Here is a 17,472-nt window from a genome sequence, read left to right as displayed (position 1 = left end):
GTAGATGTGGGTCGGTTGCTGTTGTTCTACCCATTCTGCTATGAAGTCAGCTAGAGCTTGAGACTTAATAGCTTTCTTGGCCTCGAACTTGATATCGCAGTACAACATCTCCATTGCCCACTTCGCCACTCGGCCTGAGGCGTCTCGATTGTGGAGGATTTCCGACAACGGAGCATCAGAAACGACAGACACCGAGTGGTCTTGGAAATAATGGGCTACCTTCTTCGCAGTCATGTAAATCCCATAGATGAGTTTTCGATAGTGGGGATACCTCTGCTTGGAAGGAGTCAGGACTTCAGAGACGTAATACACTGGCCGCTGAACTTTGTATGCTTTGCCTTCTTCTTCTCGTTCGACTGTAAGAACAGTGCTGACGACTTGATTTGTAGCCGTGATATACAGAAGAAGGGGCTCTTTACTGAGCGGAGCGGTAAAACCGGCTGGGTGGAAAGTAGGACTTTGAGGTCGTCGAATGCGACTTGGGCTTCGTATGTCCACTCAAAAGTATCTGATTTCTTCATGAGTCGGTACAGAGGAAGTGCTTTCTCGCCAAGTCGACTGATGAACCTGCTCAAAGCCGCTAGGCAACCTGTGAGACGTTGAACATTGTGTATTCTGACCGGCCTCTCCATTCGGATGATGGTCCCGATCTTTTCGGGGTTGACATCGATCCCTCGTTCGGAAACAAAGAAACCGAGTAACTTCCCGCTCGGAACGTCGAATGAACATTTGGCGGGGTTGAGCTTGATATCGTACCTACGAAGGTTGGCGAACGTTTCTGCAAAGTCAGTCAGCAGGTCGGAACCTTTGCGTGACTTGACTATGATATCATCCATATATGCCTCCACATTCCGATAGATCTGGTCGAGGAGACATTTTTGGATCATGCGCATAAAGGTAGCTCCTGCATTCTTCAAACCGAATGGCATAGTGATGTAGCAGAAGCACCCGAATGGGGTGATGAAGGCTGTTTTTAATTCATCGGGGCCATACAGACGGATCTGATGATAGCCCGAATAGGCATCAAGAAATGACAGACGCTCGCAACCCGCAGTCGAATCGAAGATTTGATCGATGCGGGGGAGCGGAAAATGGTCTTTCGGGCAGACCTTATTGAGGTGCTTGAAGTTGATGCACATTCGGAGCGACTTGTCCTTCTTGGGCACCATGACAACATTGGCGAGCCACTCGGAGTGGTGAACCTCGCGAATGAAGTTGGCTGCCAACAGCTTGGCCACCTCTTCTCCGATTGCCTTCCTCTTATGCGCAGCGGACCGACGCAGGCGTTCTCGGACAGGCCGAGCGGTGGGATCCACATGCAGTCGGTGCTCAGCCAACTCCTTGGGTACACCTGGCATGTCAGAGGGTTTCCATGCGAAGATGTCCCAGTTCTCACGGAGGAATTGAGTGAGCTCGGCTTCCTATTTAGGATCGAGGGTGGTGGAGATGTTCGTCGGGGCAGCAGTGGCGTCCATCGGGTGGATGTTGACCTTCTTCGTCTCTCCCGCCGACTGGAATGCGGACTCCGAAGCTGGCTTCTTCGAACGCATCAAGTCAGCGGGGTCGACTGTTTTCTTGTACTCGTCAAGCTCGAGGACGGCCATCTGCTGGTCGGTGATTCTTGATCCCTGCTGCAGACACTCTTTGGCCCGCTGCCGATTGCATGTGATGGTAATCACGCCCTTCGGGCCCGGCATCTTCAGCTTCAGGTATACGTAACATGGACGGGCCATGAAACGTGCATACGTTGGGCGGCCCAAATGTTGGGGAACGTCGCAAGGGAAACAAAAATTTTCCTACGCGCACGAAGACCTATCATGGTGATGTCCATCTACGAGAGGGGATGAGTGATCTACGTACCCTTGTAGATCGTACAGCAGAAGCGTTAGAGAACGCGGTTGATGTAGTGGAACGTCCTCACGTCCCTCGATCCGCCCCGCGAACAATCCCGCGATCAGTCCCACGATCTAGTACCGAACGGACGGCACCTCCACGTTCAGCACACGTACAGCTCGATGATGATCTCGGCCTTCTTGATCCAGCAAGAGAGACGGAGAGGTAGAAGAGTTCTCCGGCAGCGTGACGGCGCTCCGGAGGTTGGTGATGATCTTGTCTCAGCAGGGCTCCGCCCGAGCTCCGCAGAAACGCGATCTAGAGGAAAAACTATGGAGGTATGTGGTCGGGCAGCCGTGAGAAAGTCGTCTCAAATCAGCCCTAATTGCTCCATATATATAGGAGGAGGGAGGGGGACCTTGCCTTGGGGTCCAAGGGACCCTCAAGGGGTCGGCCGAGCCAAGGGGGGGAGGACTCCCCCCCCAAACCGAGTTGGACTTGGTTTGGTGGGAGGAGTCCCCCTCCTTTCCCACTTCCTCCCTCTTTTTTTTTCTTTTCCTTTGATTTCCTTTTCTTGGCGCATAGGCCCCCTTGGGACTGTCCCACCAGCCCACTAAGGGCTGGTGTGTCTCCCCAAAGCCTATGGGCTTCCCCGGGGTGGGTTGCCCCCCCCCCCCCCCCCCCGGTGAACTCCCGGAACCCATTCGTCATTCCCGGTACATTCCCGGTAACTCCGAAAACCTTCCGGTAATCAAATGAGGTCATCCTATATATCAATCTTCGTTTCCGGACCATTCCGGAAACCCTCGTGACATCCGTGATCTCATCCGGGACTCCGAACAACATTCGGTAACCAACCATATAACTCAAATACGCATAAAACAACGTCGAACCTTAAGTGTGCAGACCCTGCGGGTTCGAGAACTATGTAGACATGACCCGAGAGACTCCTCGGTCAATATCCAATAGCGGGACCTGGATGCCCATATTGGATCCTACATATTCTACGAAGATCTTATCGTTTGAACCTCAGTGCCAAGGATTCGTATAATCCCGTATGTCATTCCCTTTGTCCTTCGGTATGTTACTTGCCCGAGATTCGATCGTCAGTATCCGCATACCTATTTCAATCTCGTTTACCGGCAAGTCTCTTTACTCGTTCCGTAATACAAGATCCCGCAACTTACACTAAGTTACATTGCTTGCAAGGCTTGTGTGTGATGTTGTATTACCGAGTGGGCCCCGAGATACCTCTCCGTCATACGGAGTGACAAATCCCAGTTTTGATCCATACTAACTCAACTAACACCTTCGGAGATACCTGTAGAGCATCTTTATAGTCACCCAGTTACGTTGCGACGTTTGATACACACAAAGCATTCCTCCGGTGTCAGTGAGTTATATGATCTCATGGTCATAGGAATAAATACTTGACACGCAGAAAACAGTAGCAACAAAATGACACGATCAACATGCTACGTCTATTAGTTTGGGTCTAGTCCATCACGTGAATCTCCCAATGACGTGATCCAGTTATCAAGCAACAACACCTTGTTCATAATCAGAAGACACTGACTATCATCGATCAACTGGCTAGCCAACTAGAGGCATGCTAGGGACGGTGTTTTGTCTATGTATCCACACATGTAAATGAGTCTTCATTCAATACAATTATAGCATGGATAATAAACTATTATCTTGATACAGGAATTATAATAATAACTATACATTTATTATTGCCTCTAGCGCATAATTCCAACAGTCTCCCACTTGCACTAGAGTCAATAATCTAGCCCTCACATCACCATGTGAATTACATTGTAATAAATCTAACACCCATACAGTTCTGGTGTCGATCATGTTTTGGTCGTGGAAGAGGTTTAGTCAGCGGGTCTGCTACATTCAGATCCGTGTGCACTTTGCATATATTTACGTCCTCCTCCTCGACGTAGTCGCGGATGAGGTTGAAGCGTCGTTTGATGTGTCTGGTCTTCTTGTGAAACCTTGGTTCCTTTGCTAAGGCAATGGCACCAGTGTTGTCACAGAACAAGGTTATTGGATCCAGTGCACTTGGCACCACTCCAAGATCCGTCATGAACTGCTTCATCCAGACACCCTCCTTAGCCGCCTCCGAGGCAGCCATGTACTCTGCTTCACATGTAGAATCTGCTACGACGCTTTGCTTGGAACTGCACCAGCTTACTGCACCCCCATTAAGAATAAATACGTATCCGGTTTGTGACTTAGAGTCGTCCGGATTTGTGTCAAAGCTTGCATCGACGTAACCTTTTACGGCGAGCTCTTCGTCACCTCCATACACGAGAAACATTTCCTTAGTCCTTTTCAGGTACTTCAGGATATTCTTGACCGCTGTCCAGTGATCCACTCCTGGATTACTCTGGAACCTACCTGCCATACTTATGGCCAGGCTAACATCCGGTCTAGTGCACACCATCGCACACATGATAGAACCTATGGCTGAAGCATAGGGGATGGAGCGCATATGCTCTCTATCTTCATCAGTTGCTGGGCACTGAGTCTTACTCAATCTCGTACCTTGTAAAACTAGCAAGAACCCTTTCTTGGACTGTTCCATTTTGAACCTCTTCAAAATTTTATCAAGGTATGTGCTTTGTGAAAGTCCTATCAGGCGTTTCGATCTATCCCTATAGATCTTAATGCCTAGAATGTAAGCAGCTTCTCCTAGGTCCTTCATAGAGAAACTTTTATTCAAGTAACCTTTTATGCTCTCCAAAAGCTCTACGTTGTTTCCAATCAGTAATATGTCATCCACATATAATATTAGAAACGCCACAGAGCTCCCACTCACTTTCTTGTAAATACAAGATTCTCCAACCACTTGTATAAACCCAAATGCTTTGATCACCTCATCAAAGCGTTTGTTCCAACTCCGAGATGCTTGCACCAGTCCATAAATGGATCGCTGGAGCTTGCACACCTTGTCAGCATTTTTAGGATCGAAAAACCTTCGGGTTGCATCATATACAACTCTTCCTTAAGGAAACCGTTAAGGAACGCCGTTTTGACAGCCATCTGCCAGATTTCATAATCGAAAAATGCAGCTATTGCTAACATGATTCTGACGGACTTAAGCATCGCTACGGGTGAGAAGGTCTCATCGTAGTCAACTCCTGGAACTTGTGAAAAACCCTTTGCCACAAGTCGAGCTTTATAAACGGTCACATTACCGTCAGCGTCCGTCTTCTTCTTAAAGATCCATTTGTTCTGAATAGCCTTGCGGCCCTCAGGCAGTATCTCCAAAGTCCACACTTTGTTCTCATGCATGGATCCTATCTCGGATTTCATGGCTTCTAGCCATTTGTTGGAATCTGGGCCCACCATTGCTTCTTCATAACTTGCAGGTTCATTGTTGTCTAACAACATGATTGACAAGACGGGATTACCGTACCACTCTGGAGCAGCGCGTGATCTCATCGACCTGCGTGGTTCAATAGAAACTTGAACTGGAGTTTCATGATCATCATCATTAACTTCCTCCTCAACCGGCGTCGCAACGACAGAGGTTTCCCCTTGCCCTGCGCCACCATCCAGAGGGATGAGAGGTTCGACAACCTCGTCAAGTTCTATCTTCCTCCCACTCAATTCTCTCGAGAGAAACTCCTTCTCGAGAAAAGTTCCGTTCTTAGCAACAAACACTTTGCCCTCGGATTTGAGATAGAAGGTGTACCCAACTGTCTCTTTTGGGTAACCTATGAAGACGCATTTTTCCGCTTTGGGTTCCAGCTTTTCAGGCTGAAGCTTTTTGACATAAGCATCACATCCCCAAACTTTAAGAAACGACAACTTTGGCCTTTTGCCATACCACAGTTCGTATGGTGTCGTCTCAACGGATTTTGATGGTGCCCTATTTAAAGTGAATGCAGCTGTTTCTAATGCATAACCCCAAAATGATAACGGCAAATCAGTAAGAGACATCATAGATCGCACCATCTCTAACAAAGTACGATTACGACATTCGGACACACCATTACGCTGTGGTGTTCCAGGCGGTGTTAACTGCGAAACAATTCCACATTGTCTTAAGTGAGCACCAAGCTCGAAACTCAGATATTCACCCCCACGATCAGACCGTAGGAACTTGATCTTCTTGTTACGATGATTTTCCACTTCACTCTGAAATTGCTTGAACATTTCAAATGTTTCAGACTTGTGCTTCATCAAGTAGACATAACCATATCTACTTAAATCGTCAGTGAAGGTGAGGAAATAACGATATCCGCCGCGTGCCTCTACGCTCATTGGACCACACACATCGGTATGTATGATTTCCAACAAGTCACTTGCACGCTCCATTGTTCCGGAGAACGGAGTCTTAGTCATCTTGCCCATGAGGCATGGTTCGCACGTGTCAAGTGAATCAAAGTCAAGTGACTCCAAAAGTCCATCAGCATGGAGTTTCTTCATGCGCTTTACACCAATATGACCCAAGCGGCAGTGCCACAAAAATATGGCGCTATCATTGTTTACTCTAACTCTTTTGGTCTCAATGTTATGTATATGCGTATCGCTATCAAGATTCAATATGAACAATCCTCTCACATTCGGTGCATGACCATAAAAGATGTTACTCATTGAAATAGAACAACCATTATTCTCAGACTTAAAAGAGTAACCGTCTCGCAATAAACAAGATCCAGATATAATGTTCATGCTCAACGCAGGCACTAAATAACAATGATTTAAGTTCATCACTAATCCCGATGGTAGCTGAAGTGCCACTGTGCCGACGGCGATTGCATCAACCTTGGAACCATTTCCTACGCGCATCGTCACTTCGTCTTTCGCCAGCCTTCGTCTATTCCGAAGTTCCTGTTTCGAGTTGCAAATGTGAACAACAGAACCGGTATCGAATACCCAGGCACTACTACGAGAGCCGGTTAAGTACACATCAATAACATGTATATCAAATATACCTGATTTTTCTTTGCCCGCCTTCTTATCTGCCAGATACTTGGGGCAATTGCACTTCCAGTGACCCATACCCTTGCAATAGAAGCACTCTGTTTCAGGCTTAGGTCCAGCGTTGGGTTTCTTCGGCGGATTGGCAACAGGCTTGCCGCTCTTCTTCGAATTGCCCTTCTTGCCTTTGCCGTTTCTCTTGAAACTAGTGGTCTTGCTCACCATCAACACTTGATGCTCTTTACGGAGTTCAGACTCTGCGACTTTCAGCATCGCAAACAACTCGCCGGGAGACTTGTTCATCCCTTGCATGTTGTAGTTCAACACAAAGCCTTTATAGCTTGGCGGCAGTGATTGAAGGATTCTGTCAGTGATAGCTTCTTGCGGGAGTTCAATCCCCAGTTCAGCTAGACGGTTTGAGTACCCAGACATTTTGAGCACATGTTCACTGACAGACGAGTTTTCCTCCATTTTGCAAGCATAGAATTTATCGGAGGTCTCATACCTCTCGATCCGGGCGTTCTTCTGAAAGATAAACTTCAACTCCTGGAACATCTCAAATGCTCCATGACGCTCAAAGCGACGTTGAAGTCCCGGTTCTAAGCCATACAAGACTGCACATTGAACTATTGAGTAGTCCTCCTTACGCACTAACCAAGCGTTCTTAACATCCTGATCAGCCGTAGCGGGTGGTTCATCTCCTAGCGCAGCATTAAGGACATAATCCTTCTTCCCAGCTTGTAAGATTAGCTTAAGATTACGAGCCCAGTCTACAAAGTTGCTTCCATCATCTTTCAACTTAGCTTTCTCTAGGAACGTATTAAAATTCAGGATGACACTTGCGTGAGCCATGATCTACAACACAAATATATTCAAAGTGGACTTAGACTATGTTCAAGATAACTAGAGTTCAACTTAATCAAATTATATGCTAAACTCCCACTCAAAAAGTACATCTCTCTAGTCATTTGAGTGGTTCATGATCCACTTACACTATCCCAAGTCCGATCATCACGTGAGTTGAGTATAGTTTTAGTGGTAAGCATCCCTATGCTAATCATATCAACTATATGATTCATGATCGACCTTTCGGTCTCATGTGTTCCGAGGCCATGTCTGCACATGCTAGGCTCGTCAAGCTTAACCCGAGTGTTCCGCGTGCGCAACTGTTTTGCACCCGTTGTATGTGAACGTTGAGTCTATCACACCCGATCATCACGTGGTGTCTCGAAACGACAAACTGTAGCAACGGTGCACAGTCGGGGAGAACACAATTTCGTCTTGAAATTTTAGTGAGAGATCACCTCATAATGCTACCGTCGTTCTAAGCAAAATAAGGTGCATAAAAGGATTAACATCACATGCAATTCATAAGTGACATGATATGGCCATCATCACGTGCTTCTTGATCTCCATCACCAAAGCACCGGCACGATCTCCTTGTCACCGGCGCCACACCATGATCATCCATCAACATGTTGCCATCGTGGTTGTCGTGCTACTTATGCTATCACTACTAAAGCTACATCCTAGCAAAATAGTAAACGCATCTGCAAGCACATATGTTAGTATAAAGACAACCCTATGGCTCCTGCCGGTTGCCGTACCATTGACGTGCAAGTCGATATTTCTATTACAACATGATCATCTCATACATCCAATATATCACATCACATCATTGGCCATATCACATCACAATCATACCCTGCAAAAACAAGTTAGACGTCCTCTAATTTTGTTGTTGCATGTTTTACGTGGTGACTAAGGGTATCTTGTAGGATCGCATCTTACTTACGCAAACACCACAACGGAGATATATGAGTTGCTATTTAACCTCATCCAAGGACCTCCTCGGTCAAATCCGATTCAACTAAAGTTGGAGAAACCGTCACTTGCCAGTCATCTTTGAGCAAAGGGGGTTACTCATAACGATGAAACCAGTCTCTCGTAAGCGTACGAGTAATGTCGGTCCAAGCCGCTTCAATCCAACAATACCGCGGAATCAAGAAAAGACTAAGGAGGGCAGCAAAACGCACATCACCGCCCACAAAAACCTTTGTGTTCTACTCGAGAAGACATCTATGCATGAACCTAGCTCATGATGCCACTGTTGGGGAACGTCGCAAGGGAAACAAAAAATTTCCTACGCGCACGAAGACCTATCATGGTGATGTCCATCTACGAGAGGGGATGAGTGATCTACGTACCCTTGTACATCGTACAGCAGAAGCGTTAGAGAACGCGGTTGATGTAGTGGAACGTCCTCACGTCCCTCGATCCGCCCCGCGAACAATCCCGCGATCAGTCCCACGATCTAGTACCGAACGGACGGCACCTCCGCGTTCAGCACATGTACAGCTCGACGATGATCTCGGCCTTCTTGATCCAGCAAGAGAGACGGAGAGGTAGAAGAGTTCTCCGGCAGCGTGACGGCGCTCCGGAGGTTGGTGATGATCTTGTCTCAGCAGGGCTCCGCCCGAGCTCCGCAGAAACGCGATCTAGAGGAAAGACTATGGAGGTATGTGGTCGGGCAGCCGTGAGAAAGTCGTCTCAAATCAGCCCTAATTGCTCCATATATATAGGAGGAGGGAGGGGGACCTTGCCTTGGGGTCCAAGGGACCCTCAAGGGGTCGGCCGAGCCAAGGGGGGAGGACTCCCCCCCCAAACCGAGTTGGACTTGGTTTGGTGGGAGGAGTCCCCCTCCTTTCCCACTTCCTCCCTCTTTTTTTTTCTTTTCCTTTGATTTCCTTTTCTTGGCGCATAGGCCCCCTTGGGACTGTCCCACCAGCCCACTAAGGGCTGGTGTGTCTCCTCAAAGCCTATGGGCTTCCCCGGGGTGGGTTGCCCCCCCCCCCCTGTGAACTCCCGGAACCCATTCGTCATTCCCGGTACATTCCCGGTAACTCCGAAAACCTTCCGGTAATCAAATGAGGTCATCCTATATATCAATCTTCGTTTTCGGACCATTCCGGAAACCCTCGTGACGTCCGTGATCTCATCCGGGACTCCGAACAACATTCGTTAACCAACCATATAACTCAAATACGCATAAAACAACGTCGAACCTTAAGTGTGCAGACCCTGCGGGTTCGAGAACTATGTAGACATGACCCGAGGGACTCCTCGGTCAATATCCAATAGCGGGACCTGGATGCCCATATTGGATCCTACATATTCTACGAAGATCTTATCGTTTGAACCTCAGTGCCAAGGATTCGTATAATCCCATATGTCATTCCCTTTGTCCTTCGGTATGTTACTTGCCCGAGATTCAATCGTCAGTATCCGCATACCTATTTCAATCTCGTTTACCGGCAAGTCTCTTTACTCGTTCCGTAATACAAGATCCTGCAACTTACACTAAGTTACATTGCTTGCAAGGCTTGTGTGTGATGTTGTATTACCGAGTGGGCCCCGAGATACCTCTCCGTCATACGGAGTGACAAATCCCAGTCTTGATCCATACTAACTCAACTAACACCTTCGGAGATACCTCTAGAGCATCTTTATAGTCACCCAGTTACGTTGCGACGTTTGATACACACAAAGCATTCCTCCGGTGTCAGTGAGTTATATGATCTCATGGTCATAGGAATAAATACTTGACACGCAGAAAACAGTAGCAACAAAATGACACGATGAACATGCTACGTCTATTAGTTTGGGTCTAGTCCATCACGTGATTCTCCCAATGACGTGATCCAGTTATCAAGCAACAACACCTTGTTCATAATCAGAAGACACTGACTATCATCGATCAACTGGCTAGCCAACTAGAGGCATGCTAGGGACGGTGTTTTGTCTATGTATCCACACATGTAAATGAGTCTTCATTCAATACAATTATAGCATGGATAATAAACTATTATCTTGATACAGGAATTATAATAATAACTATACATTTATTATTGCCTCTAGGGCATAATTCCAACACGAGAATCGCGTGGTAAGCGCTCTGGAAGTCGACCACTTCGAACGTCAGCTTTTCCTTGCGGAAGTTCTTGTCGGAGCCGAAAACGACGTCCAACGCGATATGGCCGAGTGACTTAGCCTTTCGTCCAAGGACGACTCCATGGAACTGCATGCTGCTCTCGCTGAGTTTGGACATCGGAATGCCCATCCCCATGAGAGTGTCGGCATACATGATGTTCAAGCCACTGCCACCATCCATGAGGACTTTGCGCAGTCGGACTCCTTCCACCACTGCGTCGACGACCAGAGCATGTCTCCCTGGGGTGGGTACGTGTGCTGGATGATCTGACTGGTCAAAGGTGATCGTAGTGTGGGACCATTTGAGGAACTTGGGGTTGGCAGGGGTGGCCATGTTCACCTCCCTGTTCACCAGCTTCAGTCGACTCTTGCTCTCGACGTCAGCAAAAATCATCAGTGTTGCATGGACTTGGGGGAACGGATCCTCCTTATCCTCCTCATCATGTTCATTGTCCTTCTCACTCAGTTGCCCTTCGCTGAACCTTGGATCAGGAGGCGACACTGTCGAGTGGTATGCTTCGCATATATGGGGTTGCCCTCTTCATCCATCTTCGTATGAACCGGACATGGCTAATCCAGGATGGGGTTATTGAACTGTTTCTTCTTAGGGGTGAACTGAGCCTTCCCTTTGCCCTTGAACTTGGCATTGGTTACGGCTGCAGCTTCTGCCTGCGGAGTAGACGGAGCTTTCTACTTCTGCTTCCGAGTGTTGCCCCCATCTCCATCGGCGATTGTTTTGTGCTTGCCGCTTCGGATGCGGTCCTCTTCTTCGCCATTTGCATAGCGCGTTGCTATCTCCATCATCTTGCTCATGGAGATGTCGCCTGTTCGGCCGAACTTTAGGTACAGATCCCTGTACCGCACGCCTGCCTTGAAGGCGCAGACTGCTTGATGTTCCGTGACGTTCTCCACCGTGTGGTAGAGAGTTGTCCAGCGCTGAATGAAATCATGCAGGGGCTCATTCTGCTTCTGGACGCAGTGCTGGAGCTCCACGAGGCCAGCAGGGCGCTCGCACGTCCCTTCGAAGGTCCTGATGAACACTCGGGCCAGATCTGCCCAGCTGTAGATGCTTGAGGGGGCCAACTGGTTCAGCCACGCTCGCGCCGAGCCGTCGAGCATCAGGGGGTGGTGCTTCATGGCGACATGGTCGTCTCCTCCTCCGATCTGGACTGCTACTCGGTAATCATCCAGCCACGTTTCTGGCTTGGACTCTCCTGTAAACTTGCTAATTCCCGTCGCCAATCGGAACTTGGGAGGAATGTCAGCCGAACGGATTGCTCGACTGAAACACTCGGGACCAGAAACGATGGTCCTGCTTCCACTCGGACGGTCAATATCGTAACCATCGCGGTGGGCTCGGCCCCTGTCGACCCTCCGCTGGGCGATATGCCCTCTCGCGTAGGTCCTTGGGTCGTAAGTGCCGCCGGCTGAACGCCGATCATCATGATGTCGTGGCCCGTAGGGCCCACCCCACGGAGGGGTGCGTGAACGGCGACGATCTTCGGGATTTATGGAACGACTGCCTCCTCTGTGTCGCTGATGAGAACCAGGGCTATGAACTGACCGATGTGTATTCCCATGAACAGAACTATGGTAGATCCTGTTGTGCGACCGGGAGACCGCCGAATTTTGCTGCTGCGCCGTGTGCAACAGGGCGCGGATTTGCTCGATTCCCCTGCCAGCCTCTGAATCAGTCGGCTGAAGGGAATCGGCTATCTTGGCAGCTGCGGCCAAGTTGAGGAGGGGTGTGCGGAACAGCTCCACGTTGCTCCGCCGAGTGTGCCGACGGGCAGAACGGCGAGGCGGACGACGCGCGCCGGACGTTTCGCCGATCTCGTGCTCGTTCCGGCCAGCTTGACGGGGATCTTCATGGGAATTGGCCATGTGTACTTCTGCTGCAGGCCCGCGACCCGCGTACTCGGAAGGAAACTCAGTCGGAGCCGAGCCCGAGCGCTGGGACGACAGGGCAACCACAACCGACTCTAGAACCGCCACTTGTGAAGACGCGTACTGGCGCGCCTGGGCGTGTTGCACCCAACGCTGGAGCCGCGGACGGCGGGACCACTTGTTGCGGCGCGTGACGGCGGTGTAGGTCGACACCGGAGCCGACTGCTGGAGAAGAAGAATGACGCGGGCGCCGGCACGGAAGTGCGTAGCCCCGCGACGGGGAAGCGCCTCGACGTCGAGAGGGGCGTCCTGAAGCCATGCCGAATCGTCGGCGATGAAGGAGAGAGCGCCGAAGAGGATCTCGTGACCCATGCTCGAATCTCCACCGGACGACATGACGAAGTGATGTAGTCGCAAACTCGCCGGAAGTCGCTTAGACGCGTGCCCCACGGTGGGCGCCAACTGTCGTGGGTATAAGCCTGACAGTAGATGAGTAGGGTACGAAAGGAATGGGCAGAGCCTTAGCTATGGCGAGGTTGTATGAGTTCAGGCCCCCGGTGGAGGTAATAGCCCTACGTCTCAGTGCTCAGGGAGCTTGTTGTCGAGTGGAATATCGAATACAGTGAATTGCTAACCCCTGCACCAGAGGGGGAGGGTGGCATATATAGAGTGCGCTGCCCTCCACAACGGTTCGGTGCATAGGGGTGGAGTAGTGGCGAATAAATGTCTATGTTACAGGTAACGTACGTCCTAAATGCTAATTAAGGCATATGGAAACGTATGACCATTTCCCTCCAGGGGGTTATGATGCGCAGAGTGGAATCCAGTCGGTTAGTTTGATAAACTCTGAATGCTAATCTCCGACTGGACGGTCGAGGATCTGTTACCGACTGGATGAATGGAACTCCTTAGTTCAGTCGGAACTGACTAAGGGCCTTGTCCCTTGTGAGGGGTAGTCCTTGGGTTGGACCTTTAGGGCAGGCCTATGACCCTACCCTAGGACTATAACCCCATCACCATTGTTATTCCTTTCTTTCTTCGACTTGTGAACGAGCTCACCAGGTTGAACCGTGCTGGATATGGAAGCCCCACCTCCCCTTTTTGGTCTCACAAACAAGTTAGCCACGGGTTTTAGTGAATGTCTTGGTCTTCTAGTTTTCGCGGGGTTTCCTTGGTTTTCTCTCTTCTTACCATGCCCGCACCTAGCAGAAGCCCCATGCATCGTGCTCGGGAGAAGACGACGAAGATCTCCCCCGCGACACGCGCCTAGTGGCTTTACCTTGCACCTCACGCTCATGGGGGCTGAGCACGGTGTGTTGGCCTCGGGCGGCCCTGGCAGCGCTAGGGCCCTAGAGAACTGGGTTCTGGCTCGCGGGCACACTCCATGCGCGCGTCCCCTCATCAAGACCCTAGGGGCCTATACTTCTCCTGTAATGCCCAGATGCAAGCGGACAAGCATGCACCAACGGGACAGGGCACCCTCTATGCGGGATTTCCCTCAAGGAGCCTCACAAGGCGGGCCCCGCAAGCAGCAACCCCTCGTGCGAAGAAGGTAAGCCCATGAGTGTCGTGCCTTGGCAGCCCTCATACTCACGCTCGGGCGCTGGGCCTTAGCGCCGTGAGGCGTCGGGATGACCTTGGAGAGGGTTCAGGTGCAACACAGAGTACCAAGGATACGTTTATTTTGACCCAAAATTGCGTTCAAATCAATTTGAGGCGTGAAGGACATATCCCCTTTTACATGCCCCCACGGGACCAGCATGTTGTGTTACAGGACAAGGAAGGCGACGCAAAGAAAGAAGATCAGACTCTCGAAGGACCACAACCGCAGGTCCCGATGCCTTGTTGTGCATGCTTAGTCGGAGTCCTCCTCCTCTTTGACGTGGGCGCTTGGAGAGCTATCGGAGTCGCTGTCGCCCCAGCTTCCCTGGAGAAGCAGCTGTCGTTGTTGTTGGTGTCGGAAGGGCTATTGTTGCCGCTACTGTCACCATCCACTTAGCAGTCCAAGCGACCACCGATGCTTCCGAAGGCCTTCATGAAGAGCATGGCGGCCCCATAGAACTTGAAGTGAGGACGTGCCCGTCCTTCAAGCCTTGGTAAAGGGAGAATGACTTCCACACACACCCGAGGAACATTAAGCTATGGGAATTGAACTCCGTTGCCACCCAGGTACGCCCGTTGCAGCAGTCGTCTCGCTGCAGGCACATGCCCACGGGCGCGAGGTCCTCCATCTCCGCGGACGATTCCGGGAGCCAGAGCGAGGTGCGGGGCCTGTCTCATCCGTATGATGAACTCGCGGTCCGCATCAACGGAGTGACTTCACGACCTGGGAGGCCGAGTGTGTGTGTCGTCCCGCCGGCCCCGGCCGCTGCCGCCTCGCGTGTTGCACCCACGAACGGAACCTCTCCCACATCTGCTCGGGCCGGCACGGGCCACCGGCAGCGAGCACCCTCATCCCCTAAGAGGTACCTCAAGTGCAACAACGGGCGCGTGGGGGTTACATCTTCACCTTGCCGGTTGTCGCACGCCCGCTCCCCCATTCGTTGTTGTATTCTTCTCGATGGCGGTGGATCTCTTCCCTGGTGCCATTACAGCCGCGATGACGGGCGATAACGAAGATCAAGGATGAGGAAATTGGTGCAGGATACCTTTTCCCATTTCCCTTATAACGGGCCTCCAAGCGGACGTTCAGTTTGCTTCTCCTTGCGTGCATTCGGCGGGCGGAAGCTTAATACGGGAAATGATGGCCCCGCATCGCGCGTAGGCTTTATGTCAGCATCGAGCGATTATCGAGGTGACATGGGGAAGCGAGAGCGCCCCCGCACCCCGTCACGCACCACGTGTCACGCTTGACACTTTGGCAGGGAGAGCATGTGCCGTCCCGATTCCCATCACCACATGAAGCACACCCGGTGCACGTTCGCGGGCTGCACTGCTGGGCCCGAGGGTCTGGTGAAGCCCAAGGGCGCCTGCTTGCGACCTCGCGGCACACGCCACGACTTGGGATTGGTCCATCGCTAGGCTGCACGGACAAGGCCCTCAAAGAGGCACCAGCCTCGGGAGCCTCGCACGAGTGACCGTCATCAAGGGCTTCGAGCCACCCCCACGAGGCCACGCCGAGAAGCTGCCCCGGGGTGTTCGCGAGGAAGGATGACCAGCCTGATCAGGTAAGGGAAAGTACCAAGAAGTTCTCGGGGGCAGCCCCCCGAGGACCCCGTTGCACATCAGGGTGAGGGTCTCGGGAGCCGCATGCTACAGGACCCCTCCAGCCAGAGCATAAGAAACACACAAAGGGCAAAGGAGGACCTCGTGAAAAGAACAAAGACACCCCAAGCATAACAGGCAACCACTACTTAAAGCAAAAGTATATTACTTAATATCTAACGCCCTCCAAGGACCGAGTGATTCTTGATGCAACAGGAAAGGGATAAAAAGAATAAGTGGAGGAGGCGTTGTCCTCGTCGTGGCCCCGCAGGCCCCCGCGCTGAGGCTGCCGCTCTCCTTAGAGGATGCAGCCTTGGCGAACCACCCGACCAGGGACTCCACGTGCTCACGCACCTTGTCCCTGGGAGGGCTCCGGAGCTCCTCTGGCAGTAGTTCCATCACGCGAGAGGGGTCGAACGCGGGGTCGTGGCAGCACAGGGTGGAGAAGACATGCATCAGCACGGTGTCCACGAGGTCACGCGTGTTGGACTCGATGTCTTCGTCCACCTTGGAGACACTAGATTCTAGCGCCTCCACCACCTTTAGGAAGAAGTCGGTGTAGCCCCCATCATCATGTGCATGCTGCAGCGTCGGGCCGTCCTCAACAAAGTGGCGGAGCATGCCGATTGCTCAACGGGCGAGCTCCAGGAACTGCTTGGCACGCTATGCCTCCATCATCCGCGCATGCACGGGGCCATACTTGGCCACCCGCACGGCATCGGCAGCTTCTACAACCTGGGCCTGGAGCGCTCCGAGCTCCTCCTTAGTGCCCTCCTCGCCCCTGAGGGCAGCCTCGAGAGCGGCCTGGGCGTCCTGCAGCTGGGCCCTGAGCGCACCTACCTCCTCCTGGAGCATGTCGCACCTGAGCTGGAGGCGGTTTTCGTGTTGGAGGCGGTTTTCCTGCCAGGCGAGCTCGTCTTGATACTCCTCCAAGGCGGCCGCTCGCTCTTGGGCCACCCTCGCATCCACATCGTCAAGGGCTTCCTCACGCACCGCCATGAAGGTGTCCTTGTCCGCAAGAGCGCACATCTCTGGGGTCTCGAGGCGCTCTCGCCCCGCCTACTAATCATAGGTGATCCGGTCGGCCTCCCGCAAGCAGAGAGCCACATCCTCCTCCCGCTGTATGATAGCTGCATCCGTGAGGGCCAAATCCGCGTCGCGCCCGGCTCCTCGAGGGGCGAACATGGTGGATCGGATTGCGCGCCCCCAAGGCCTTGTCGCCCCTGAGGGGGGTGTGGGTCCTCCAGGCCTCGTCAGGCCAAGCGTAGAGGAGGAGGCCTCCCCGGGAGGCGGCATGCGAGAAGACGCCCCTGGCAGGCCAACGCGGTGCCTCTCGGGTGTCTGCACCCTCGAAAGTTCAGATATTAGATTCACTGGATCGGACAAGGTACACAAGAAGAAGCACTGGCCACGGCGCACTCATACGTCTCCATCGTATCTACTTTTCCAAACTCTTTTGACCTTGTTTTGGACTCTAATTTGCATGATTTGAATGGAACTAACCCGGACTAACGCTGTTTTCACCAGAATCGCCATGGTGTCGTTTTTGCGCAGAAATAAAAGTTCTCGGAATGACCTCGAAATTTACGAGTATTTTTTGTGGAATATATAAAAAAT

Source organism: Hordeum vulgare, chromosome 3H, assembly GCF_904849725.1.
Source record: "Hordeum vulgare subsp. vulgare chromosome 3H, MorexV3_pseudomolecules_assembly, whole genome shotgun sequence".
Lineage (NCBI taxonomy): Eukaryota > Viridiplantae > Streptophyta > Magnoliopsida > Poales > Poaceae > Hordeum > Hordeum vulgare.
This window is presented reverse-complemented; position numbering follows the sequence as displayed.